Source organism: Arvicola amphibius, chromosome 9 (genome assembly GCF_903992535.2).
Source record: "Arvicola amphibius chromosome 9, mArvAmp1.2, whole genome shotgun sequence".
Classification (NCBI taxonomy): Eukaryota; Metazoa; Chordata; class Mammalia; order Rodentia; family Cricetidae; genus Arvicola; species Arvicola amphibius.
The window spans coordinates 39,879,886-39,904,701 of record NC_052055.2 but is presented as its reverse complement, the minus strand read 5'-3'; the positions used below and the strand labels follow the sequence as shown (position 1 = coordinate 39,904,701).

The 24,816-nt window shown below is 49.7% G+C and overlaps 1 protein-coding gene and 1 non-coding gene across 2 annotated transcripts in view; both read right to left on the bottom strand.

Moving 5' to 3' along the window:
- Myh9 (myosin heavy chain 9) overlaps nucleotides 1-22,546 on the bottom strand; it is an 83,347-nt gene extending 60,801 nt beyond the window's left edge. Inside the window, exon 1 of the mRNA XM_038342000.2 lies at nucleotides 22,343-22,546. The gene's annotated coding sequence lies outside the window, so the exon portion shown is untranslated. The remainder of the gene's footprint in view (nucleotides 1-22,342) is intronic.
- LOC119824080 lies at nucleotides 21,046-21,147 on the bottom strand. The gene has a single exon (XR_005287022.1). It is a non-coding gene; the product is annotated as a U6 spliceosomal RNA (small nuclear RNA).
- Nucleotides 22,547-24,816: the final 2,270 nt, after the last annotated feature.

Here is a 24,816-nt window from a genome sequence, read left to right as displayed (position 1 = left end):
GCAACAGAAAACAGGTAGTAATGGGGGGGAGGGGGGAGGGAGGGAGGGGGAGAGGGGGAAGGAGGGAGGGAGGGAGGGAGGGCAGGAATTGTTCCACATCAATGCCAGTTCACCCTGTCTGTAGAATTGCACATCAAATGCTATTTAGTGAGTGATACTGTGGAACAATCAGGATCAAGTCCCAGGGAGCCCATGGCTTCCTCTCTGCAGTTCGCAGTTCCCAGATGAGTACTTCCTTCCCACTCAGGCCTCTCTTCCACACTCCAATTCACCTAAGCACCTTCCAATGAGCTACCTCCACCTGGAGGAGCACCGTGCCTGAACCCTCCACCTCCCATGCCCTGAGACTCTGTGGATCTGGGTACCCAAGTTTACACACTGGAGAGTGTAAACTCCTCCCCTCGCCGCTTCTTACACATTCTCCTGTTTAATAGACATTACTGGTTAGGTTCCAACAGATTCCATAACTCCACACCTTTTTCAGAATAAGCCGAATCATCCCGGATGGGGAGTAGGCTGCCCTGCCCTTTCCCTCTCCACTTTCCATCCCAGCTCTTCATGCCAACTCTATGCTCATGGCCAATCGGACCAGGACCCCAAAGCTCCCAAGAGGCTGTTTTCTTTGCATCAGGAAGCCCTCAGATCTCAGCTCACATGTTCCTAAGGTAGCAAAGAGATGTCCTGTTTGATGTCCCTCCCCTCCATACCCTGGGTTAATTTCCACCACAGTGACCAACTGGTCAAACTGTAATGAGGACAGGAATTTTGTCTCAACCATCTCAATTCCAATGTTTAGCACAATGTGTGCCCAGGGCAGGCACACAGCTCCAGTTCTGTAAGTGAATAAATGAATGAGAAGTAGCTTAAAACTCACCCAAGCTTTACAAAAAGGGCCAGAGTAGAGAAGAGAGGACAGACACACACTGAAACAAGGAGTGAGGGGCCCACCTAGCTCATCTTTAGGAAAACTAAGTCATTCGTGAACTGTCATATACATATACAATAAGGGAAAGTATATTTGGGGCTTCAATGTACAAAGAAAAACAGTGTGGAGATAATTTATTGATACCCCTCAAAAGCTTTGCATAGGACAGAACTGTTTTCTAGAACCTTATGGCATCCCAACTTACCAAGGCAAATTAGGACCTACCAGACCAACATACCAAAAGGACACTGACAAGCACAGCTGGTGCTGCCTTTGGGTGCCCTAAGAGGCTGAAGGGCTAAGTCTTCACCTGTCAAGCGAGGGCTGTGGCCACCAACCTTACCCATTAGTCTTGGAACTCAGAAGGAGTGAGGGCATCTGCTCAAACACCAAGATAAATGGCTGGAGTACACCAAACATACAGAATGGGTATGGTGTGGGGGCCAAAAAGACGGGGGTTGGATTCCACAATTGTGTCCTCTGCTCACAACTCCTGTGACCTGAAAGCTACTAACATCTCAGACTGCTGGCTTTAGAAAGAAGGGGGGAGGGGCAACCTGTTAAAGGAGCTGCAGTTCATGCTCCCACAGACTCCTAATACTTCATCCTTCTCCTCTGTCCTGCTCCCAGAGTGGCTCCCCAACTTCCCTGCAAGTTCTGCCCTGTCCTCAGGGTAAGTGTGCACCACCACAGCCCCCTGCAGAGTTCTGAGGAAAAAGAAGGGAGCCTGCCTAATTCATCAGATTAGAGTTGGCACTCAGGAAGATGCTGTGGAGGAAAAGACTGCTCCAGGCTGATCTGGGAAACGCTGACAGGATGTGCGCAAGGGCTGTGTGCAAGGGCTGTGCCAGGCGAGCTGGACCTGAGCCTGGCCTGGCACTGACCACCTGTTTGTTACCAAACCCCAGGCCTCAGCTTTCACACTTGTCTGCCATTAAGCTCAGAGCAGACAAAGGGCCTGGCGTAAACAACAGCTATTTACAGGGAGGGGCCACAAGGGGCCACTCTGCCTCACAGCCAGCCTCACAGTGGCCTCTCGACGGCAGCCACAGACCTCAGGTTGTGAAGAGGTGGAGGCTGAGTACCCTCCCCCGGCCCCCACCTCAGGAATGTTGTTTGCTTACAGGAGAAGCTGGGACCTGTTTGTATTAGCAGTATTCCAACCCTGGCCCAAGCTGATGCTCAGCAGATAAGGAAACCAGAGCAGGGAAAAGACCCAGAGGAATTCAGCTCAAGGGCTGAGAGCCCAAAGCCTGCCCAAGCTACTGCCTTTTTCCTAAACTGAGACGTGTGGCCGGTGGCCGTTTTCACGGTACCTATGCCCAGCAAAGGGCACCAGCACATATCTCAAAATGTACATGGAAAAGTAAATACAGACAAGTTCTATTTTGTCAATTAAAAGAAAAATATTTTTTAAAAGGCCTGAGAATTAATTTTCTGTGTAGATTTCCATCCTGTGCATTAAAGGTGGGGGTGAATTCACAAAGTGCTGGAGGCGGTCACCAGGACCAGCTTAAGCAGGATCTTATCAGCCATTTAGGAATGTGGACTTTATTCTAGGAACAGAGAGGGAGGGGAGATGACACCATCACTCCGTATTTTAGAGTTCACCCTACATACTTCACTGAGGGGGTGGGTGGCCACACATGGGAAATCAGCAGTTGGAAAGTCCTGGACCTGGCAAAGAGGGTACTTCCAAGCTTAGGGGGCTAGCCCATCTTCCAGGACAGTCAGAGCAGGGTACTGGGGATCCAGCTCCCAGTGCAGGCAGAATTGGGACTCGGGAGGGCCCAGCCCCCAGTGCAGGCCCGGTAGAGGACTAAAACTAGGAGGGAACAAAGGCGGTCAGGTTTTACCTTCCAACACCCCCACCCTGTGCAACTCCTTGGAATCCCACAGTTATAGCCTCCCAGGTGACAAGCGGCCAACCCCAGGGCTCTATGTAGATGTTAGCAGAGAGGCAGGAACAGCCCCGATGTAGCATGTGTCACGGGAACTACATGATAATCTTACTTAGTCTCCTCCATTAAGATAGCTGTCTCAGGGTCTCAGCATGAGAACCATTTCTAAACGAATGAATGAATCAGATCTCTGTCAGGACAGAAAGCAATGAGCCACTCCTAGCAGCACAGCAGTCCACCCAAACAAAAAAAGGGACAAACTGCCCGACTAGGCCTCGAGTCCAACCCATCACCCAATACCTTCGACAATCTTTCTTCTCTCCATGCGAGACACAGCATCAGCACCAGCACCCGAGTGTCCCTCCTCACATCATACCCCCACGCAGAGCAGCTGTATGCCCCCTCCCGTTTCCTACTGGCTGAGTCTTTCAAGCCCAAGCATGGCCCTCACCCGGCAAGCAGCCCTTTCCTAACACTGTGGTATCACCATCCTCGCCCTCTTGTCCTAGGCCAGGCTCAGTCCTGCCCCAGCTCCGCGGCTCTGCTTATTTTCACGAGTGCAGAACTGTTTCCTCTGGTCCTCTTTACAGACAGGGTCCCCCAAGTCAATGCTGGGGGAAACACATGGGATCCTAGCAGCCCTCAGTGATCACTCCAAAGGCAACTCCCACTAAAGCCTCAAGTCTAAAGTCTCAGGACAAAGGGAGAGAGGAAGGGAGATAAGGAAAGGAGGATAGGAGAGGGGAAGGGGTGGGGGAGGAGAAAGGGGCTCCAACAACAGGTTAGGCAGCCTGGCCCAGAGGTAAGGCCAGACAGGCAGCAGGCGGGGCTCGAGCTCAGATAAGTCATTTACACTGGCCTCTGGCTCAGCTTTTAATTGGTTCAATATTTGCACAGTGAGATCACACAGAAGCCTCACCTGCACGTAATGAGCCTTCACCCAGTCCAGGAGCTGTAGGGAAGCAAGTTATTCCAGGAAGAGATACCGCCCTCCCAGCAGAGTGGGGCAGCTGGTCCCTCCTCTCACCCCTCCTGCTTGGACCCTCCCTCACCCTCAGGTTTGCTAGGCTGACAGAAAAACACTTGGGTTGCTTTCTCTGGGAGCTGTTCCCACGTGTACAGCAGCAGTGCCCTCATGCAGACAGCCTCTCCCAGTTCGGCTGCCCACTCACATATGGGGGCAACTTGGAGCCCTTCAGACAGTGGGGTTCCTTCCTTCCCCTTGGTTCTGCTGAGAGAGGCTTTTTCTCTCCTCAAGCATGTGAGCATGGTTTGCTGAAAACCAACACAGAAAAATAACTGTACTCGAAAATTTTAATTACAGGCCACTGTCTCAGTGGGAAAATGCAGAACGCTGGTCTCCAAGTCCACATCATGACTGCTGAGCAATGCAATCCAGGATCGGAAACAGGGTACCCTGGGCCTGGTGGCAGCTAAGGTTCAGGCCTTCAACATTTTCACCCTTCAGGAAGCGAGGCAGGTGGACCTGTGAATTTGAAGCTAACCGGGTCTCCACTGCAAGTTCCAAGCCAAGATCCTGTCTATAAATAAATAAATGATTTCTGAAGGTCACTCTATCCAGAACACAGCAGACCTTCAGTAAAATTATTTCCTCTTAGTGACAGTTAAATAAAATTTTTCTTTTTTTTTTTTAATCTTTTAACTTTATTTTGGAGTGGTGCTGAAAATTCTAACCAAGAGCCATATACACACTAGGTAAATTACTACGGAGCTACACCTCCAGCCCCTAAAAAAAAATTTTTTTAAACCTGAATTATAGCTGGGCGCACACCTTTAATCCCAGCACTCAGGAGGCAGAGGCAGGTGGATCTCTGTGAGTTCAAGGCCAGCCTGGTCTACAGAGCAAGTTCCAGGATAGGCTCCAAAGATACACAGAGAAACCATCTGGGGGTTGGGAGGCGGAGCTGGTTTATAGAGCCTCTTCCCCATAAGGCCTCCCTCTTCTATCCTGCAGGCCTTGGGACTCTGGTCACCACTAGGCCCTTGCTGGCCAGCACAGGTGGGAGTGTTAAATTAAATAATACCTAACCTGAACTGACCAAAAGTAGGGAGGGTCTAACCTTCCTTTCCTAAAGGTCAAAAGTCTAGGAATCAAGTTCAATGAAATCTCTGCCTCCCTCTCTCTCTCTCTCTCTCTCTCTCTCTCTCTCTCTCTCTCTCTCTCTCTCTCTCTCTCTCTCTCTCTCTCTCTCGCTTGCCTGTGGGAAGGTTGGGGTGGGAAGGAGGCAAGGTATCTATGGCATAGGTCAATGTCCAGCATCTTGCTCTGCCAGTCTCCACCTCATTTTCTGATAGTCTCTCACTGACCCCAGAGCTGGCAATGCCTAGCCCAGCAGGCTAGCAAGCCCTGAGATCTGCCCTGCATCTACCACACCTCACTGCCCAGATATCAGTGTGACTACATAACAAGCAAAGGCCAGACTGCACAGACAGACCTCTGGGACCACGGGATCACTGCCACCACATCCCCTCCACCTTCCTGTATGACACACACTAATCTTTGTTTCTAAGACACAAGTGACAGTTCCAACAGTCTCCCTCCCCCCAGAACTGACGCAGCAACTACTGGAGTGAACTGATCACGTACACCATCCTGAAAGGGAGGGAGACAGACTCTGGACCTCTGAGCAATACCTGCCACCCTGCAGTGACTAGAGAAGAGCAAAGGTAAGGAGAATGTGGCGGGTTTGGCTGGCATTACTGTCCTGCCCTTCCCCTTTAAGGTTTAACTCAGAACCACTGTAGAGAATACATGTAGAGAATACATGGCCTGCGCCCATGTTTGCTGGCGCCCCAGACAGACAGCCCCTCCCCCCACAGTGGCTCCTTCAGTCATCTGTGTGGCTCTGTCATGGCTGAACTCACAATGAGTCAGTCATAGAAGCGGCACACTTTAGGGGCTTGAAGTCACATCCTGCCTAACCCAACTCAGAATGATTTATTCCCCTCCAAGAATGTAGCTCTTTCCCAGAATTTTGTCAAGAGTTCTAGTCAGCATTTGGCCTTGAAAGGGGCTCGTTTACAGGCTGGTCTCCAGTAGCAGATCAGCTCGGACCTGCAGGAAGAAAGCTAAGTTCAGGATTGTGAGAAACCCCCAGAGTACCTCATCCAATGAGCTCCACCACAGGACACACACGCAAACGCCAACCAGCTTCAGGAAATGATGGCCATGTGCTGTGTGTGCGCTGATGTGTACTTTACTTCATTTCTAGAGACACTGGTATCATCCAGCTGACAGTTGGAAAACACCCACCGACTCAAACTGCATTGGGTAGAGGAGACCCACACAGGTCAAGCTACTTGCCCATTAATAAGTCCCACCTCCAGTTAGGCCACGCAGAACTCCAGTACGGAGGCAAAGGGGGGTCCAGCCTCCGGCAAGTCAGAAGACAACAGCGAACCAAAACCTGCTACTTGCCAGACATGTTTCTCACCATACTCCTGTGGCTTGATCTTGCCAATCTTGACCAAGCCAAGGTGGAAATCACGGTCCCTCCCTCTTAAAACAGGGGACTCAGGAAGCTCAGAGGCACCTGACTTGCCCTGATGGCATTCTTTAAGAATCAGGAAGGCAGCAGATAGGGGTATGGCATATATACCTGCAGTCCTGGATCTTGGGGGACAATAAGACTTAGGTTCAAGGCCATACCAAGACCTTTTCTTAACAAACAAGTGTTTAATCCCAGTACTCTGGAGGTAGAGGCAGGTGCATCTCCATGAATCTGAGACCAGCATGGTCTATAGGGCTAGTTCCAGGACAGCAAGGATGCCAGGACTACACAGAGAAACCCTATTTCGAAGGGAGGAAAAAAAATACAAGCAGGAACTGGAGAAACAGCTTAGGGATTAAGAATCCTTACTTATTCTTCCAGAGGTTCAAAGTTCAGTTCCCAATACTCATATACAGCAATGGCCTGCAACTCCAGCTCCAGAGACTCTGACACCCTCTTCTGAGGTGTTCAGGCTGCACTCCTGAGCCTCCTGCCTCCCAGGAAGAAGATCAAAGTAGGAACCACTGAGTGAAGACCAAACTATTTGCTTTACACAAAAGAAAACTAACAATTTCTAGAGCCTGGCGGTGGTGGCCCACGCCTTTAATCCCAGCACTCGGGAGGCAGAGGCAGGGGATCTCTGAGTTCGAGGCCAGCCTGGTCTACAAGAGCTAGTTCCAGGACAGGCTCTAAAAACTACAGGGAAACCCTGTCTCGAAAAATACCAAAAAAAAAAAAAAAGAAAATTAACAATTTCTAGTTACATGGTTACTCTTGTCTAAAGGCAGGCCAACCCCAGTTGCCCTTGGATAGGAAGCTTGGTTGGCAGGAATGACCCCAAACCATGTTCTTCACCAGAATCCTGACTGTCCAGAGAACTTTACCTTTGCCTGAGCCACACAATTAGGCTCCAAAGTGACCAAGGTTGGCCAAGGATCTTTATAAGAAAAGTAGGGGGCCTGCCCTAGGGACATTCAGGTCAGACATCCTGTTCTGGAGCAAGTCCTGTGCGCACAGCCCCCATACACATGTAGCCATAGATACATAAAAGACCCGCATGCAAGCCAAAGAGATGAGGGGAGTGGAAATGCCTGTCACTAAGCCTGGCACCTTGAGTTTGATAATCCAGGACACACACAGGAGACAACTCCCACAAGCTCACCTCCATACACACTTGCACACTCACACACATACACACACTAAAGATCTGGACACATACACAGGCATGTGTGTTAACAAATATGCACACACATAGACCTATATATATAAACAAATACATACACACAAAGATACATACCCAAAGACCTGGATACAAACATACATACAGAGACATGTACAAATACAAACATGTGCATATACAGATGTTTGCACACATATACACTCACAGACATGTATGTATGTATGTGGAAACATGTACTCACAAAACCCTGAATACAGACTCGTTCAGAGACATACACAAATCTGGATACACAAAGATATGCGTATATAAAGACATATGTATAGATCTGTGGGCATAGGTCTATGTTCACAGGCGTGCCCATAGGTATGTATGCAAAAACGTGTACACAGAGAAGAAAACAGAAGTATCCCAGAAGATGCTGGGATCAAAGCAGAAAGTGATGCTCCTGAGCTGGGCTCTCCTGGATGCTGTCTGGGTGAGGGGGTGTAAATAAACTATTTAATCACACAGAATCTCCCCTACAAAGCCCACCTCAAAAGATCACATGGCCATTAATTTCATCCTGCCTGCTTCCATCCAGAGAAACTGAACTTACACACAGCAGCCCTAGCAGGAAACTTCTGTTGGTATCCTTTTGCAAAAGACACAACTGGTACATGGCTTGCTACTGGTGTCTGCATCCTACAGTCTCACTCTGGACTCCAGAGTCCTATGTCCAACCCTTTGGCTCCCTACCTCCTGGGAGGCAATAAAGCTGTAGACTCTTCACAGCAGACACCAGATCAGGAAGAAAGTGTGCTGGTGACTCTGGTCTCCTTGCCCCAAAGCTGAAGCAACAGAATTGGTTCTCAGGCCTGACCCTGACCTTTCCTGTACCAGACTCCCCTGTCAATCCCTCTGAACTTGATTCCTTTGAGGTAAGATTGCTGGGAGGGGAAGAGAATCATCTCCTTACTGCAGCTCCTCCCAGCAGTCTCAAAGGGGCCACACTGGATATACAGAGTAAGCCTGGAATCGGCATGACTTTGAAACAAACCACGACCAATCCTGAACATCCCTGTCTGTCAGGGCACAACAAAGCAGCCTATAAAGCCAAGGCAAGCCTCTGAGTCCCACCCTAGCGGCCAGACAGCCTAGGCACCCAGACCTCTACTCAGGTCCACAACAGAGGACCACATTCTTCACATTCTTGCCTGAAGGCCAGAAGAAAAAGGGTGGGTGGGACTGGGGAGGGGAGGAGGAGACAGCTCGCTTGGGCAGCAGAGCACTGGTAGTGCAGGGGATGCCACGTGTGCCACAGTCAGGGATAATAAGGCTTTCCTTCTGAGCACTTCCTCCTCCTCACCCTGACAGGACTGTGGCAGCAGGCTGTGGGCAGAAGGCAGGCTGAGAACAGCACATTGGTGGGGCCGCCAGGAGGTATGCTGGAGAAGAGAAGCAAAGCTGGGTTCTCCTAAGAAAGCAGGCTAGGAATAGCTCCTCCCTCCTAACTCCCACATACCTGCCGACCACATCAGCCCCGGCCTGCCCATGCTCACCTGACGTGGGATCTTATACCTGGTACCAATAAGTCAGTAAGCAACTGGCACCCAAAGTCACTGGGGCAGAAAACCCATGTCACCACTGCCTATATAATGGTGGCATGAGAATGTGGGAGAGGCCATGAGAACAGAGGATCTTAGCTCTCTCATAGTCTAGCTATCATTTGATTCTTAGGTTCCTGGGAGTCTCAACATGCCCAGCTATAAAATAAGAACACTACTCCTGACAGCCTTCCGTGTAGGAGACTTCAGCCATAATAACCTTGATGTGACAGTTTCATGCAGCCATAATAAAAAGACTGTCATACAAAATAGACTTTTGTATGTGTTGTGATGTATGTGTCTCTGCGTGTACAGAAGCCAGAGGTCAATACTGGTGTCTTGTCTTCATCCACTACTCTCTACCTTACTTTATTTTATGTGTTTGTGTGTTTGCCTGCATGTATGTCTATGCGCCACCTGTGTATAGTACCCACAGAATCCATTAGAGGCTTCTGGACCCTCTGGAAGTGGAGTTACAGATAGGTGTTAGCTGCCATATGCCATCACCCACCCAAGGCCAAAGCTAAGGAAGGTGCTGAAATTAAACTTGTGTGCCTGGCCCAGTCAGGTATAAACATGTTCCCCTGATTCCCCAGTCCACCATGGGCCTTCAAAGGGACCCTTCACAAGGGTCTTAAGGTTCACCAAACCAACACAGGACTCAGGAGCCAGCACTTCCATGAGAAGTAGGAGAGGCACCCCAATCGGGCTAAGTACTCAGCAAAGCAGCTTTAATAGCAGCCACTCACCTCTGGCCAACCCCAGGGATGTAAAAGTTTATAGTTCTGAACCACTTTCCCGCTGACCTTGAGAGACGACACACTCGCACTAGACGGAAAGGCGGAACAGCCTAACCACTAAGGGCTTTGAAGTGGAAAGGGACACTGAGAACAGGATTGGGATGGGGGCTAGCTAGTGTACCCGCTGCTTGAAGTCAATCCTTCAGCTGCCTCAGAACACCAGGAAAAAGAGTGAGGTTTGAGGGGTGCAAGGGGGTAGTTGTTTGGTTTTGTTGGAGACAAAGTTTCAATATGTAGCCCGCCCAGTCTAACCTTCACTGAGCTCCTCTCTGTCCCGTTTACATGTGAGAACGTGAGTGTCAAAGCAGAGTAAGAAGTAGTAGGGGGTGAGTAGAGCTAACCTCAGCTCTGGGGAAAGCAGAGGCAGTGGCAGAAGCAAGTGGCTCTCTTATGAGTTCAAGATCACCCTGATCTACATAAGGATTTCCAGGCCAGTCAGGGCTATAAAGTGAGACCCTGTCTTTAAAAAAAAATTAAAAAATAAAAATAAAAAAAAACACCAGGATGTGCTCATCCCCTAGACCTGAAAAGGGTCACCAGAATGTCTGGACTGCACTGGGCTCCTCTGATCACTGAAGAAATATTTCAAGTTGTTATCCATGATGGAAACAGCACCTTGACAAAGATGATTAAGTCAAGCCATGGTTACTGGAATAGCCCCAAATCCAGTATGACTGGTGTCCCCCAAGAGACTAGGATACAGATATGCTGAAGACAAGCCATGTGAGGAGGACACAACAGGACACACGTAAGCCAGGATGCCAGTGGTCCCACCGTGACCTTGACTTCCAGCCTAGTAGCCAGTCCATAGCACTTCACTGCAGCTGTACCGGCAGCCTCCTGTGTACAGCACAGTCTGACAACAGTGAACCGGCTCCCGTGACTGCTGTCTGCCTCTATAGCCTGCACACTGCAGGGGCATCACAGGATTTACTCAATGGCACAGTCCCAGGACCCAGAACAGCCTCTAACGCACACCCAGCCTTCAGTTCAGAGCTAATAAACAAATGACCTGGATAAAAAAATGGGATCCAAATTCAGCTGCATCACCCAGCTCTATTACCACGTCCTCCACCCACTGTTCTAATCCTTACATTCCCTTCCCCCACCCCCAATATGACAGCTAGTAAATAATGCAAAATAGTATCAACTCAATGATAATCCTTGGCCTGCAATTACCAAACAGCAGTGTAAACAGGAAGTGAATAAAGATACAAGGGGGGACTGGAGAAATGGGTCAGCCATCAAGAGCACCTCCTGCTCTTGCAGAGGACCCAGATTCGGTTTCCAGCACCTACATGGTGGTCCATAACCATCCTTAACTTCACATTTAGGGAACCAATGCCCTCTTCTGGGCTTCCTGGGCAGCAAACATGCATACAGTACACATACTTACATGAAGGAAATACATATAAACTGCAGACATGCATGCAGTACACATACTTACATGAAGGCAATACATATAAACTGCAGACATGCATGCAGTACACATACTTACATGAAGGAAATACATATAAACTATTTTTTTCAAAGGCCCACAAAAGGTCTTCCCCTAACTAGGAATATTATTTATAATCCATCAGCTGCTGGACTCCTCCAATTACTTTTTATTTGTACCAACTTCAATCCATGTGTAAAAAGAAAGCTCGTTTAAGCCTTGGATTGTGCTGCTTTGAGTAAACTGGGATGGGGGAAGTGGGGAGATGGGGGGATTGTGAACAGTGACAAACCTCAAACCCAAGAGACCTGGACTGATGCAAACAAACTGCAGGGTGGGGGTGAGCAAAGACTGCAATGCCTGAGTCCTGCCAGCATTTCTGGGGCCACCCCAGCCTCCTTCGTTCCCCTAGCAGGGCAGGTGGCAACAAGCTCTGGCTCCTTCACAAGCAACAAATTACCTCTCCTGCTCTCTAAGAAGACCACACATTTCAGAAAGTCTTGAACTGGAGTGGGATCAGAGCAGAGGGGCAGAGAGAGCTAAGTAAAATGCCCTCCCTGATGAAGGCTGGCGCCCACCATCCCAAAGCCTGGCTGCCCTGCACAAGTACTTCCCCATCACAGATAAAACATCGGTTCAAAAACTACCACTAGGATTCTGAAACTTCCTTTTTACAACAAAGCCAAAGTGTTGCAACTTATTGCTGCAATTCTTACACCATCTCCGCAAGGTAGGAGCCTCAGCAGAGTCCTGGGCCCCTGGCAAAGTATCTAGAACTTCAGACCCTCCCCACACTCCTGGGTGGGGCCCCATCTCCTCTTCCTCCCTACCCTCAGTCTCCTTCCTACTCAGTATGGTCCTCAGCAGTGACTACCCAGTGAACAAGGCCCCACGGAGACATTTGGTTCTTCACCTCTTCCACATCGTTTTGCTGACCCAGGTCTTATAAACTGCGCAGTACACACAGGAGACAAGAGATGTGTACACAGGGCTAAGAGACAGAAGGTGGAAGACTTTCCTCCACAGAGCATGGAAAGGTCTCCCAGCTCTTGGCGCCAGCTCCCGAGCCTCCTGACAGCTCATGAATGACAAAGTGGTTTGACCAGCTTTCTATGAACCGGACTGGGCACCCAACAGCCCCATCTCTGCAAATCCCCATTTCTCAGTCACAATACCAGAAGGCATTGACCATGTTCCTAAGTCCAGAGACCAGCCCAGTGATCTCAGACACCAATATCTTGATGTGCAACCATCTCCTCGTTGAGTGAAAACAGTTTAAGAGTCAATAGAAACTATGTGCTTTCTGACAATAAGAATAAGAGTTCTACCCCTCAGTGGACAATAACATGATGACATTAAAATACCCCGTGTGGATAATGCTGCAACATTGGAAACTTGAGGTTTCAGCACTAAATGAGAAATCAGAGTATACAGTATCACTCTGCTTGGGATTTGATGAAGTGTATACAGGTGTGTACAGGTGTGCATGTATATGCACATGCAGGAAGCACAGAAACCCCAATGGTGGGGTAATTCTTATCAGCTCTGTTGTCATATTTGTGCTGTAAACAACAGGCCTAGTTTTCTCTTTTTAACTTTAATAGGACACTATTTCCAATAGCAATGGTTGTTTCTCAATAGTACAAGAAAAATCTCACCTCGAGTCCTTTGACTGGGTAAACCTGATGTCTGACCATGCAACCAGAGGACATGGGCAGCCTGCCCAGCACCCAGCCAGAGGCTAATGACCTGGGAGTGGGATGCAGCACTCTACTTCGCAGGAAATGGTGCAAGAAGGCAAGCCACCCAAGACAGGTGGCTATCTTGGGCTCTAAAAAGGCGAGGGCCTACAAGGAAAGGGAGCCTTTCACCAGGACCATGAGTCACAGGGCCTTCACCCACCTGAATCACTTCTGAACAAAGAGCTAGCAGAGTTGAAGTGCCTAAGAACACAGTCCCAACCCTGCTCCCTGGGCACATCATGCCCTGTCCTCTGATTCTGCCATCAGCTCAAGTGCCACCTCCTCTAGGCAACCCTCTCAGACTCCCCACCCACCCAGGGCTGCTCCCTGTATGAGCTGGAGACCCTTGGCTCCTACAAACCACATTTTCTGTACCTCCATCCTCCCTGCGCCTGGCCCTGGGGTCCCTCCAGCTTTGCATATGGGAAATCCACAGTTATCCAGTCTGGTTACTGAATAACAGTTGGACAGGTGGCCAGAAAAAGGAAGGAATGCAACAGTGTTCCATGCACAGGCATCAGCAAGAGCCCACCTGCTAAGACAGCAATGGGCTTCTGGCCATGGTCCCCAGTGGGCAACACTGGGTCCAACAGCCAACAGTTATCCTGGGCTTGACTCCATGCTAGCGGCCATAGTCCTCTTACCTGCCTGCATCCCTCCCCGAACTCCATACTCATGAAGAAAGTAGCTGCGATAAATACCATAGCACGGGAGACCTCAGTGAGTGGCCAAATGCAGTGGGGATGACTATGCTCTTTAATGAGCTCACAGCCAGAGAAAGAGAAAGTCGCAGGAACCAGTCCACCCTCTTTCTAAGCGAGGCTATGTATGCCCCCAGTGAAAGGTAAGGCCACAGGAGCTAAAGCGGCCCCCCTAGTTTGAATCTCTGTAAAGCAATTCCTCAGCTTCTACTTCCTAGGGGCAAGAGGAGAATTTATCAGCAGTTTGTTAAATACAGTGCTCAAGACAATCTAACCACTGTCACTAGCATAGCTGTGACTCAACTCGGATACCCAGATTCTTGAGCTGCTACTCTGTCCCCGTCTCTCCTCCTGTGCTGGCTAGTTTATGTTAGCCTGATACAAGCTACAGCTGTTCTGATAGAAACCTAAACTGAGAAAATGCCCCCCAACCCAGACTGGCCTGTAAGCAAGCCTGTGGGACATTTCCTTAATTAAAGACAGAGATAGATAGTTGATAGACAGACAGACAGACAGACAGACAGACAGACCGGAATAGTGCAACCCCCAGACAGGTGGGCTTGGGCTGTATAAGAAAGTGAGCTGACAGAGCCATGAGGAGACAGGCAGTAAGCAGCACTCCTCCATGCTTCAGTTCCTGCCTCCAGGTTCCTGCCCTGACTTCCCTTGATGATGGACTACAGATAGAAGCCTAATAAAAAAAAAAAAAAAGCCTTTCATCCCCAAGTTGCTCTTGGTCACGTTTCAACACAGCAGTAGAAACCCCTAAGACAGGCACCATGGAGACCTTAGTTCTGTTCAAGCAGTGAGGCCTGAAGTGAACCCAGGGCCAGGCCCTATGCTAAGGCAGGAACCAGAAAGGAAAAGGAAAAGGAAAAGGAAAGGGAAAGGGGGCAACCTTTAGTTTCCCCAGCCTCACAGTCCAGTGAGGTCTAAGATTCCTAACAGTCACCCCCACTCTGGCCTAGTTAGGTTAAGTCACCAAGTGTTCCGCTGCCCCGCTCTTCATGTTTATCACACAGGAAGCTGCCTTCTCCAGACCAGTGACTTCACATAAAACACAGGAAACACAGACACTCGACAGAAAGGGGCCTCTGCAGCTTTCTAAACCCTTTTTTTCTTAATGCTTACCCCGCTCAGATCAGAGTAACAAGTATGAGAGGGAGGATACACAAGGGGGCTGGCCTCAGAAGCCAACATCAAGCCCAGAGGCCTGCCAGCTGGCTCCTTCCCACATCAGTTAGCTACCACCACCCCTTGTTACCAAGGAGTAGTTTTGTGAAATAAATGTAATCTCTTTAACTTGAACGTGTATTTCCTGCCATATTGAGAGGCGATGCAGACGATAACGTAAGAGTAAGGAGGGAGGCAGACGGGACGAAGGTGAAGAATACCCCACCCATTTCAAAGCTGGCATGTCCATGTCTCAGGCAGGGAACTGAGGCAAGCAGCAGGAGATGTGGTTCTGAGTCCAGTCCAGGTCTGTCCAAGCCAAAAACCTTGGCTTTTTCCTTCAACAAAAAAATAGCTGATCCTGAGACTGAGTCAAAGTTACTAGAAATTCAGACTGGCTAGAGACAGTGAGTGCTAATGTGGCTTTCAGGATGGCATTTTTCTCTCTCTCTTTAAACTTTGGGAACCTTTTCAGCCCAAGAGCCCCACCCGACTGGAGAAAGTTCAAATAAATCCAACACCTCCCCCATTCTTTAACTTGCCGCCTCTCAATGGAAAAGATGTTTTAAGGGAGGGAAGGTTTTGAGGGAAGGCTAAGTAAGGGAGCCGGGTAAGCTGCCTGGCTCCCAGCCCACAAAAGCCAAGAAAGACGGTACCATTCAAAACCACTTTCTCCTGCCTGAGTGAAGCCAGGAGCAACTCTCGGCATGAACTCTGGGCAAAGTATTCAACATGGGAAGATAAGCAAGTATCTCTTTCAAAACTAGACCCAAAACACCTTCAACTCAAACATTCTACAAGGCTAAGCAAATTCAACAGATGGAGACTTTTTGTTTAGAGACAGGGTCTAGTAGTGCTGGATGGAAGGTCTGGAACTCAGAGATCTGCCTGCCTTTGCCTCTGCCTCCTCAGTGCTGAGACTGCAGGTGTGAGCCACCATGCTCAGCACTGACGCCAATGGCTTTTCTTTTCATCAGGATCATTTACATTTAGAATCAATATTCAGAGTTTGGGAAACAGATCTGGGGGAGAGGCTCAGTGGCAAAATAGCATCTAAGCATTCGGACTGATTAATTCCCAGCACTGCAGGGGAAAGAAAATTAAGAATAAAAAGAAAATCTAAGGGTCAAGTTTCAGAATTGTAAATGTCCTCTTGGTCAGTGACAGCCCTCGCAAAAGAAATAAATTTGCCTATGGCTACCTTAACACATAAACATTAGGAAGACAGGCATCTGGCCCAGTGGGACCATAGAGGCCTCCCTGGGAGACCCCCTTTTCCTTTGCAAAGCACCTAGAAATCCTGAGAGGTCACAAAGAAGTCACTTGGGACATGGACAGCCCAACCTGTCCTGCAGGGGGCCTCACCCTTCACCAGCGACTTCCTTCCAGAGAGCACTGCCAGCTCCTCAGCCAAAGGAGGGTCCTAGGCATTCACGACCACAATGAAGACAACTAGAGACCTCGGCAAAGGCCTCCTTCTCCAGCCACTTGCCCAATACTGAATCACCTTAGGCTTGGGAAACTGGTCAGAGTAGAATCTGACTAATTCCAGCACAACCATGCCTCGGGTCCTTTTTAAAGAGACTCACATCAGAACCAAGGAGCAGCTCCCTGTGCTGCAAGAGGAAACACCACACAGGCATGAGCCTTCAACCACCTGCCCATGTGGTGGCAGGCCTACTTTAGAGCCTGGCTCACTCTATGTGCTTCAGTGTGACTCATGCCACTCTCACTTTCCACCCTGTCTGCTCAGAGCCCTGGGAGCCTCTTCCTCAGGCTTCACTGGAAAGAGCAGGCTGGCAGCGCCTCCAGTACCCACACCATCCGAGGCTGGAGACAAAGGTCAGGGTCCCCCCAAGTCACCATGTCCCTTTGATTACACTGTTTCAAGAATTTGAGTTTTTCCACTGCTAATGCATCCAAAACCACAGATGAGATGTCTGAGCAGCAGCTGGGACGAAGCGAAAAGAGTGCTTTCGAACGCCAGGACCCCAAGTTACAAAAGAAGGGGAACACACACCTTTAAGCCCAGAACTCAGGAGGCAGAGGCAGGCGGATCTCTATGAATTCAAGGCCAGCCACCCAAAGCTACCCAGTGATAACTTGTCTCAACAACAACAAATTTACGCAAGCTTCTTGTTCTCATAGCCAAAAAAGGAATCACCCTACACTCCCCAGACTGGGGTGGGTGATGGGACGACAACCAGAACAGTGCATCTGTCGTTCTAGTGAGATTGAGGCAGGCTGAGGAACACAGGACTCAAAGTGTTCTGAGCCAGAAGAGCAAGTCGGTCCTTTTTAAGCCCTTTCCACCCCCACCAGGTGTGATGGCACAGGCCTGCAGTCAAGTATTCAAGTGGTCAGGGGTGGAAAGGCAGAGGCTAGCCTGAGCCTATACAGTGGGATCCTGTCTCAAAAAAAAAAAAAAAAAAAAAAAAACAGCAGAGAAGGGTGTCCAGAAATGAGGCACGGCATCTAGCTGTGCTTTTCAGTCCCCTCGGAGAGCCTGCCTGTGAGCACACAGAGATTAGCCTGTCTTTAAAGGGCTGCGAGGATTTCCGCTGTCCAGCTGTGCCATGATTAACATGGCCTTTCTAAAGGACAGTGAGCTTGTTTCCTGCCTTCTTCTCTGAGGACGCCACAAGAACTACCCTCAGACCTTTCCTCCTGCACAGCCAAGTTTATCTGCAGGGTAAATGCCTAGAACACAGTTAGAAGAGAATACGCTTTAACAGATACTGGCAAAACTACCTTCAAAAGAGAGTTGTGCCCAGCCCTGGAGCAGTGGCTCAGTGGTTAAGAGTGACTACAGTTTTGGCAGAGGACTGGAGTTTGGTTCTCAGTACCCACATCATGTGGCTCACGACCGACTGCTTGTTAACTCCAGCTAAAGGGGGAAATCCCACACCTCTGGCCTCTTCTGGCACCTGTACTCATAACACACACACACACTCGCACACTCACACATGTGCGCGGGCACACTCAAACATAAAACATTTTAAAAAAAAAAGGTGTGCAACAAACATCCCATCCATGAGCCCTCAAGTAGGGAAGCAGGTGTTTGGAAGGAAGTCCCTCACCTGGAGAGTCACCCAGGTACCCTGTATAGCAGACACACAAACTGATACAATCTTACAGGGAATGTGATCCTCTCTAAGGAGATCAAACCAACCTTCTCCCAGCACCATGGCTGGAAGCCAGGGCTCCAGACACAAGTCTGTCATCCTTCTTTCCACACTACCCTTGCCTACCGCCTAGAACATGGAAAACCATGTTTGAGAAGAAAAAAAAATAAAAAGCCACAGACAGTATGAGCAGCTTCTGCTTAGGCCCACACCTCAAATCAAGTCATTTAGCACACATTCCTAAGTAAGTGCACCCAAAAGCGTCTGCAGCCTTAAAGCCACTGTATTTTCACCATTTTGCCTCCCCTCCCCCAGCCAGGCAACCCTGAGTATCCCTAGAGGTAGGAAAAATATCTGAGTTTTAGAAACCAAGGAAAATGGTCTAGCCTCTACCCTCATAACCACCCAGTGAGAGGCAAGACTTGTAAAATCTACGACGAAAATAACAGAAAAGATGCACACAGCTACTAGATAGCAGGCCTTTTCCAGGGACTACTCCTAGTTCCTGCGTCCAGTTGTGCAGAGTAGAGCCGAGGAGGCCCATGCTCCAGCTGAGAAAACTGAGGGACTGAAATAAAGTGCGCACAATGTCACAAAGCTAGTGGGCAGGGCTAGGATTTGAACTCTGCCTATCACCACAGCCCATGTTCTTTCCCTGACCCACTCACTCTTCCCAACTTTAAAAATGGGATTCTGGGGCTGGAGAGATGGCTCAGTGTTTAAGAGCATTGCCTGCTTTTCCAAAGGTCCTGAGTTCAAATCCCAGCAACCACATGGTGGCTTACAACCATATGTAATGAGGTCTGGGGCCCTCTTCTGGCCTCTAGGCATTCATGAAGACAGAATATTGTATACATAATAAATAAATGAATATTTAAAAAAATAAATAAATAAAAATAAAAATGGGATTCTGAGGCCAACTCTGTGGACTGCAGGCCCTTGCCACAAGTCTGGGCTAGATCCCAAGGACCCACATGGTAGAAGAACCAACTCCCCTTAGTCAGTATCTCTTTCATTTACTCACTCAACTCACACACAAACTTTTCTTTATTAAAAATTTAATTTTTTTTAAACAGAAGTCTATGAGCCAGTTGCCTAGGCAACCAGTGCCCTGTTCTGCTGTCACCAAAGGCCCTGAGGCCAGGGGCTCAGGGCACCAAGGGTTAAAGCTAAGAGGCAGTGATTCTCTGGGGCAGCACAAAAGGAAAATCTACTTCCTGCCCCCGAGGGCGGAGATGCTGTTTTATGCTCAGTAAATTAGGACATTTGTTTAATTAAGGGAACACACAGATTTTGTTATTCTAAATATTTTTGGAACATGATGCTTGGAGGAAGCTGTCAAGGCAAGAATTTTTTTTGCCCATTGCTTTTAGCTTCCCTCCTCCCCCAGAGAAGGAAAACAACAGCTAACCCTTCCTCTCCTTTGAAAATACAGATGTCAAGCTGGTAGGGGCTGTCTTAAGTACTTTATTGAAGGATTAGTAAGAAGAGGAAGTGAGCAAAACTCCAGCCCTCTGCCTACCAATACCCTACCAACTCTGTGACAATGGTGCATTTTTTTGGTGTGCTTCTCTAAGAGCTAAGAGATCCTTGTTTTGTTGGTTTTTTTTTTTTCCTAGAGCAAGACCAGGCAAAAGGCAGGCTGTGATTAACATGCACCCTTCATTCCACAAGAGAGACGCTGCCCTATCTCCAAACCCTTTGGTTAAAAATTTCAAAACTTAAAAAAAAAAAATAAAACAAAATAAAAACCAGATAAACCAGAACCCTGCTCCTTTCTTTCCTCTCCCTTCTCATGCCCTTCAGAGCAGCAGCCCCACTGGTCCCTGCCTCTCAGCTTCCCTTTCCCCGAGGGGCAGCATAATGCCTCCCAACAGAACTTGCTAATGCAGGGGAACCCAGGTCTGTCCACCTGCCCTGCCAGGACCTGCTGAGTATAGAAGCAAAGCGCTGGAGTGTCACCCACACCGCCGCACACTGGCTCTGGAATTACACTGAGCAATCTCGATGCTTCTAATTACTCCCCAATTACCCATTAAATGACTCCCCACTTTCCTTCACCACGTGCTTGCCTCAGTTTGCCAAGCCTGAAATGTCTTCCTTCCTCATGGTGGCTTCCCTGTGTGCCCTGGACAGCAGTGCCCCCTTAACCTAGGAATTCCTTGAGTCCTTTGTCTGTGACTTGTTTGGGATACAGCACAAGCTGTCTTTGTATCGCACTGCGCCACAGTTGCTCCTTGAAGCCCTCGAATTTCCCCAGGACACAAATCTCTTCAGGAGGCCAACAAGCTCTCAAGGATAGCCAGAAGCCTCACAGTACCTTTCTGGAGTTCCTGTCATCTCCGCCGCACACTAGAGTCACCTACTGATTTGTCTCAGCTCTCCCCTAAGTGCCTGGGGGCAGGGGCCAAGTCTTACTCAACTCACACCCACTGCACCCCACCCCCACACACACCACCTGGCAAAGTCCCTGGCAGGAGAAGCCAGTTAAATATTTGCTCAATTACACATCTATAGACCCTTCCCCCACCATAGCAACCTTGTATATAAACTGACTGGTATTGAGTGATTGTCTAAACAGGCCTTTAAGCAGCTTGCCTCCTAAACTAAAAGGTAGGCAGGTGGGGATATCAGCCTGGCCTCTAGACACTGGAGTCAGAAATGGCTACAATGTTACTGTGAACAAGAAGGGGCTAGGATTCTTCCCCTTCAACAGTTACGTTTTTAAAAATTTTAATTTTTTTTGTTTCAAAAAGCTTTATTTTTAACTTGGTCCAAGACTTGGGAGGGGCCTAGCGGCTTAAGAAGTTCAGGCTTAAATTCATATGGAGGTGCTGAGGCTGGCTGGCACACAGCAGATGAGGGAGCCAATTAGGCGAAGAAACCTAGTCACGCTTGAGAGTGAGCCGCTTGCCTAGGGATGGCTTGTCCAGAGATGGCTGGGACACGCCAGTCCACATCGGCTAAAAATATGGAACGCTTAACAAATTTGAGTGTCATCCTTGCGCAGGGGCCATGAATGTGTGTATCATTCCAATTTTGGTATGGGTGCTGCCGAAGGGAGCAGGCAACAGTTACTTTGAAATCTGGCTAAATTCAGAAAACCAGAGATGGAGAAGTCACTGCCCAGATCTCCACTGCCCAGCCGAAGTAGCCTCCGGGTCTCCAAGACCTGGGACTTCCCAGAAACCTTTTTCCTAATGCCGCTGGGTGGGGCTTCAGGCACTCGCCCGGGCCCACCCTGCCCTCAATTTCACTACTGCCCGCAAGCAAGTCCAGGAGGGTTCAGACTCCTTTGCCTAGAAAAGATGAGGACCAGGAGGAGCGGGGTGCATTTTTGGCCTGGGCGTGGCTCTACAACAGGATGGGGTGAGGACCCTTGCACAGGGAAGTGGGGGATGTCTTCAAAACTCCGCCTCTAACCCTAACATAAAAGATGCAGTAGCCAGGCCTGGTCCTAAAGTCAGGGCCAGCTTCCAGATACTGGTCCGGGCGTGGCGTCCCAGGGTGCGGTGAAATCAGGTGCACGCCTGGGCGGTTCGACGGTTGCGGGCAGACCCAGGCCTTTTGCCCTCGGGCAATAGAAACCCAAGGTTAGATGAGGACGGACGGGGTCCTTCCGGCACCCTGGGCCCCGCGGCAGCCGGATCCCCTTTCCCACGCACCCAGCGCACCTCTCCCCGCCCCCTCCCAGCCTGAAGGCTGCCGGGCGAATGAGGAAGTCCGCTGCGGAGGGCGGAAACCGAGCCGGGCGCAATGTCTGCGGCGGGACGGACCGATCCTGACTCAGGACGCCCTGACAGCTGCCAAGCGGTCGCCGCCTGCCCGTTACCTCCCTTTGCAAAACTTACAGAAGAGCCACTGCCCCGAGCCCGCATCCTCATCCCCGTGGGCTCAGCTGGCGGCCCCGGGACTGCAGCGTCCCCGAAGGGGTTAAAAAGTTTGCCCGAGCCGGCAGTCGGGGAGGCGGGAGCGCACAGGCGACAGAAGCAGGCCGAGTTCCCAGTGCCCCGACCGGGAAGCTTCCCGACGGGGCGGGGACTATGTCTCCCGGCTCCCTAACCCCAAGGCCTCGCTGCCTAGCGCCCCTCGGGTGAAGATGCGGAGCCCGGACCCAGAGGTTCGCGCCCGACCGCTCCAGAGCCGGCCACGCGGAGGTCGAGAACCACAGGGCCGCCGGCTCCAAGCGCCCAGTGTATAGTCGCCGCGCGCTCGCGCGCTCGGCAGTCCCGGGGCGGGACACACCGGCAGGGCTCGCTCACCTGAGCCTGGGTCTGCCCGGGGAACAGGCGCTGGTTCTACCGAGAGGACTTTCTCGAGCGCTCGGGCGGCGCGGCGGGGTGGGGCGAAGGAGAGACTCGAGCTGCAGCAGGTCAGGTTCTTGAGCCTTCCGTGCCCTGCCCAGGAACCGCGGTGATCTGCGCGCCTCACCGCACCCAGCTCTGCTGAACGCCGCCCGCCCCGCCCTTCCAGAGGAGGGCGGGTCTGAAGCCTGCCGCCGGCTCGGGGGCGGAGCTCCCTGGAGAGCCCGCCCCCTCTCCACGCCGCCCAATCCAGCAGGAGTCTGGCCTAAACTGACAGATTTTCGGCCTATAAGCAGGCAAGGGACGGATGCCTGCGGGCTGGGATTCATCCTCCCCATCCGTCCCCACCTCCGCCCACTCCACCTTCCCCGCGCTTCCTAGGCGGGAGCCCCGCCTCGTGGGGCGGATCCAACGGCAGCCAGGTTACAGGACGAGGATTGACGTGAGCTACACCCAATCAGGAGTGGGCGGCTCCGGCGCGCTGGGCTCCCGGTCCCGGCTTTGGTGCGCAGCCTGGGCCGCGCCGAGGCCGGCGGGAGCTTGCTGGGAAGGTCTGAGGCTCTGACACTCCGCCCCGCGAGCCGTGTTTTCCTTTCGTCCTGTCCTACCAGGAGAACAGATATTAAGTACCATATATGGGAAAAGTGGTATTTTACATAATTATGATGGCTGTGGAGGCGGGCATGGCTTCAACCCTGCATTCCGTGTGGGCGTCCTGAGTTCGATTTTGGAGCCTCTGAACCTTTGCTTTGGCGGTTCCCTCTGCTTGGAATGCGATCTAAACCGCGCTTTACCACTGAGTAATTAAGTCGGACACATCCTCTGAGATATTTGTCGCTAAATTATTTTTAAGGGCTTACTGCATTTTTTTATTTTAGTTACTAACTACGAGAGAATATATTTTTCGCGCTTATTTAATCCATCAGGAATCTGTTCACACATTGTTTTCTGCCCTGATTTGTAGGTACCACTCTCACCATATCCGTTTTCGAGTTGTGTCCATTGATCTGTGCGGTCGATCCTGCAGTCAATGGGAATAGCTTTTAATCACTTTATGAGGGCAAATTTCTAGTCACTGCTCTTAACTGTTGGAATGTTCTTGCTAACACAGCTAAAAACAATCCTTCCAAATGAACTTCAGGGAAAACTTACTTTCTAAAGACGAAAGACAGCTTTAAAAAAAAAGATTTTGCAGCCCGGATGACAAATGATTATTACCTAAATACCTTAAATATCACTTCCTAGTTGATAAGCAAAATCCAAATGCTTCAAAAGAAAGACGGATGAAAACATCCAGGGGTTGTGGGTGGTAGATCAGAATTTAAGAGACTGAGGTGGGATGAGGATAATTCAAGACCACCTGGAACTACACAGACAAATGGTTCAAATATGTGAAATAAATAGCAAAGAATTGCTTTTAAAACTGACCATCAAGAGGCTGGGGATGTAGTTCAGCAGTAAAGAGTGTTTGTTTGTTTTTTTGTTTGTTTGTTTTAAGCGACAGTGTTTCTCTGTAGCTTTTGGAACCTGTCCTGGAACTAGTGGAACTAGCTCTTGTAGACCAGGCTGGCCTTGAACTCACAGAGATCCTCCTGCCTCTGCCTCCCGAGTGCTGGGATTAAAGGCAGGTGCCACCACTGCCCAGCTAGCAGTAGAGCATTTATCTGGCATGTGCAAGGCCTGGGTTCGATTAGTAAAAACATACACACACACACACACACACACAGTTTACTAAAGAAAGGACAGACTTTAAAAAGAACTCAGGAGGCTGAGGCAAGTGGATCTCTGTGAGTTCCAGGACAGCCAGGGCAATTACACAGAGAAACCCTGTATTGAAACACACAAAGAGGGAGGGAGGGAGGGAGGGAGGAAGGGAGGGACTTGAAAACAGTGAGGAAGCCTTACATGGTAGCACACACTTGTAATCACAGATCCCAGAGTCATTGCAAGGTTGAGGCCATTTTGGATACATATAGCATGACCTAGTCTCAAAAACCCTCCACCCCCAGAAAGTAAACTATAATACCATAGCAGCACACATACACCCCTGGGTGTCTGGCTATAATTAAAGTGGCCAGCATTATCCAGGATGGAAAGGAAATGGAACTCATCAATTGCTTGTAGAATCATGTGTTTCTACAACCACTTGGAGAAAGTATGTCAGCCAGGCATGGTGGCACACACCTGTAGTTTCAGCATTGGGGAGGTGGTAGCAGGAGGATCAAAATGTCAAAGCTACCCTTGGCTACATAGTAGGTTTGTGGCCAGTCTTGGCTACATGAATCCCTGATTCAAAAAAGAAAGAGAAAGCAAGCCAGTCCTTGGCTTTATTTACTGAAGCTTCATGTATACCTCAAGAGTTAGCAGTTCTACCCTAAGATTTATTCAACAACAACAAAATGACTATTTCCATCCATCAAAGGTTGTACAGA